Below are 4028 nucleotides of genomic sequence, written 5' to 3' on the forward strand. Positions count from 1 at the left end.
CACGAAGTGACTGCAGGTCCGGAATAATAAGGGGTATCTCTGCCCATGGAGCTCACTTTAGACAGGCGTATACTCCTGTAACGAATTGGGGTAGGATCTTCTACTCAGCCTTGCCAGAATAGAATGGCCAATGGCCTTCTAGTACGTTTGGCGAAGCCTCTTGAAGGCACCGTTTCCCCCATCCACCCTGGGAAGAAATTGAGTCCCTAAAGTCAACGACAAGGCTTATTGAGGCTGAGTTTGTAACAGGTCCAATCTGGGAGGTAGAAATAAAAATGACTGAACATCTTTCTATCCCCCAATCATTACAAAGCCTAAATAACTCTAAACGGGATGGGCACTGGGAGGACAAATTTTAGGTTAATTGACAGCCTGGAGCAGATATCCAAGGTCCTGTCTCATTCCCTAAACCGCGAAACACTCCAACCCTGTAAATCTCAGGACCCTGAAGAAGAAGGCAGTGGTAGGGGAGGGGAGGGGAGCTAGCTTCCAACCTACTCCACACTTGACTCCCATAGGACAGCAGTAAGTGTAAGGGTATTTGCAAAATCAAATGGAAAGTACCTCTGGGCTGGAGAAGTGGAATATTCTAGCAATACAGATTAAATGGAACAGAGAAGAGAAAGGAGGTTCTATTGGCACCATAGTGAGCCATTCATTTGCCCAGGGAAGTGGGTGGGGGCCAAGGGTCTAGGGCTGGTCCCATGGCTACACTAAATGCTTGGCATGACTCCAGGGCTGCTCCAGTTAGTGACTTCAGCACAGTATGAGTTAGGTGAGTTAGGTGTAAGAGTGTGGGACAAGGAAAAAGGGAGGAGCGGTCCCTAGAGGCTGGGTGCCCATTACATGGACTCAAATTCGTCAATGCGCTGCTTGTTGCTGCCCTGCCGATCTGGCGCAGGGTCTTGTATTTATCTCGGCCCAGTCACATGTTCTCAGCATGGATCATGTCACTGGCAGTCTTCTTGGACTCATCTTGGGCACTGGCCAGCTCCGAAGTGAGGGCCTTCAGGTGCTTCTGCACACGCTCATTCTTCTCTGCCTCAGTGGTACATTCCTCCTCACTGCGGTCCTTGGCCATAGCATCAGCCCGTAGGTCGGCACTAGCCTCTGCCCCATTCTCATCCTGCTCATCCTGCTCATTCTCAGCAGGCTCTGCCACATGAGATGTACTCATGGCAGTCTTCAGCTCAGCATGGGTCTTCTCCAAGTCTTCCTGTACCATCTGGGCCTTCTGCTGCCACTCCATAGCCTCACTCTCTTTCTTCTGTCGAGCCAGTTCCAGCTGAGAGATTTGAGCTGTCAGCTCTGTCATTTCCAAGGCCAGCTATTCCTGAGTCTTTTTCTGGTCCCGGGAGGCCTGCAGCAAGACTTCCTTGGCCTCTTCAGCTTCTTGAAGCTCCTTGGCCAGCTTTTCAGCCTCGCTCTGGGCATGCTTCCGTTCCTTCCCAAGTTCCAGAGCCCTACGGGTCTGGTCTTCCAGTTCTTGCTGAGCCTTCTTAGTTTGTTCCTCGATCTGCTTCAGCCTCTCCATCAGCTCCTTCTCCCGTTCAGTCTTCTCTTTCTCCTTTTCCGCCATTTCACGCTTCTTCTCATTTTCCAGCATAGCATGCTCCATCTGCTTCTGGTGCTTCTCCTCCCGGGCCTGTGCCTTCATCTGCTGCACCTCAATGGTGTCAGGCTTGCGACGGCGCATGTATAGTTCATGGTTCCCCATGCACAAGGCTAAGATCCGCTTGTTAATCCGCAGCCAGGGAGCATAGAAGACAAAGTCCGGGGCTTTTTTGTCAATGGGCTTGATGACAAATTTCTTATCATTGAAAGAAATGCTCCTGATTTCACTCCAAGGAAAGCCTATCTTGGGAGTTAGTCTGTCATGCTGCTCATAGATGTTGAGACCCAGTGCATCCACCCCCAGCCACAGCTCTGAGCCTTTCTTTTTCTTGATGCTGATGTAGTTTACACCATACATCTCCAGATCTTGAGCAATCTTCGGATATTCCAGGACAGCATTCTCCCTGAGCATGCCACGGTGTTCCTCATGCCACACCTGGATCCGCTCCTCCTACTGGTCCTTGCTGAGTTTGTGCTGTTCCAGGACTCTCTGTGGGAGCAGCTCGTCTCCGGCCAGGTAGCCAGACTTATGCACCTCCTTATTGAGGTTCCCATACTTAGACTGGACAGCATGGGAGGCCAGCAGCACAGCAGTCTCAGGCCGGCAGTAAATATCATCATTGAGAATGCCCTCTTTCACTTTCAGAAAGAACAGACGCTGAGTGATGTCCTGAATCAATTCCTCGGACACATCCTCGGGGTAGAACTTGGCACTGAACTTAAAGAGCAGGAGGCTTTCCTTCCGCACTTCCTGGGCAGTCACCTCCTTAATTGAGTTTCAGCCAGGTGGAGAAACCTTTGGTGTCCTGGTACTGCAGACCAAAGAAACAAACTTCCCTCAAGCCAATAGTTTTCACCACCTGGTCAAATAGCTGCTTCCCAGTGGTGTTGGGCTGGATGGTAAACTCCAGCTCTGCATCCATGGTGGTCACACGCACACTGATCGTTTTGGGCATGGTGGCGGCAAAGGCAGCGGAGTTGGCGAAGTTTAGCTAGGACTGTCGGGCAGTGCTGAGCATGCAGTACACACGGCTGGGATTCGGCTGGCCGGGGACTCAGATTGGGTCCCTCACTAGCGTCGGGGCGACTGTTAGGCTTCCTGCTAACGGGCCACGACTTCACAAACCCCACCCAGGAAAGAGCCGCCCCTGTTGAGCTGCCCGCTCCTTTACGTGGCCCGGCTTCCGCGCCGCTCCCCGCCCTCGCGCCTGCCTCCCCTCCTACCGCTGGCCTTGCCCCGCCCAGCCTTTCTCTCTTCAAAGAACATAAATTGTCTATGTTTTGATAAAAATTATAAAAACTATTTATTTAGCTTCAGAGAGCTTAAGAGGGACCTACTTGCAGGTGACCTCACCAGTTGAGAAACCATTTAATTAATCCAATTGTGCACATTGCAAGAGAGTGGAATGATAATGCAGATTTGAGAAATATGAGAGACAATTATCTTATCTACACAGTATCTAAAACCTAGCATGCATTATTATCTGTTACATATAGAGGAGAAAACTGAAACTCAAAAAGGTTAAATTATACAGCCAGTACCTCTGTGGTATGGTAGTAAAGGGAAGTGCTAGGGCCAAAACAGAAGTGTCAGAATCCAAATAAAAGTCAGTGCTTCATTACTCTGTGCCTTGCCTTCTCATATGTAGATGTTCACTGAATTAATGTTCTTGCTTCCGAGAAAGGTTTTATGTTGTTCCAGCTGAGGCAGCTGTTTTGTTATTATAGCATATCCTTTATACACCTTAATTTTTTCAATAGCTAACTTTGATTGCACAGCATATATTAGACACTTCACAATTTAATATTAACAATAAACCCAAAAAATAATATTTCTATGTTATAGAAGAGAAAATCAAGACACACAAATTTAAAAGTACCTCCCAAATTTGCATAGCTAATAAATAGTGGATATGGAAAAGAAAACCATGCAACTGAACTCTGGGGTAAATTCTCTAACCTACTGCTTTGCTTCATTGCCAAGCCAGTGATAACTAAAAGCCCTCAGATGAGCCCAAGTTTATGCAAGATGCTAACAAAGTTTTGACATTTATCCTTGCATTTAATAAATAACTACCTTATATGTACAATATGGTATGCACTGTTCTGGGCACTGAATATTAACCATCAATAAAACAGTGATACAAAAAAAATATTAATTAAGTTTTACCCTCTGGACAGGCTTGAGCCTAAGGGTGTAAAGTAGCTAACTGTCAGGACCACAGACAAAAGAATCAAAACACTGAGGCAGGAGAATGGCATGAACCCAGGAGGCGGAGCTTGCAGTGAGCGGAGATCACATCACTGCACTCCAGCCTGGGTGACAGAGCAAAACTCCATCTCAACAAAAAAAAAAAAAAAAAAAAAAAAAAAAAAAAGAATCAAAACAATTGTTTCTAGGAAAACTGGTCAGA

The 4028-nt window shown here is 47.4% G+C and overlaps 1 pseudogene; it reads right to left on the reverse strand.

Annotated features, from left to right (window-relative positions):
• Positions 1 to 780: 780 nt before the first annotated feature.
• Positions 781 to 2760, reverse strand: LOC101133407 (moesin-like; annotated as a pseudogene).
• Positions 2761 to 4028: the final 1268 nt, after the last annotated feature.

This window comes from Gorilla gorilla, chromosome 19 (genome assembly GCF_029281585.2).
Source record: "Gorilla gorilla gorilla isolate KB3781 chromosome 19, NHGRI_mGorGor1-v2.1_pri, whole genome shotgun sequence".
NCBI lineage: Eukaryota > Metazoa > Chordata > Mammalia > Primates > Hominidae > Gorilla > Gorilla gorilla.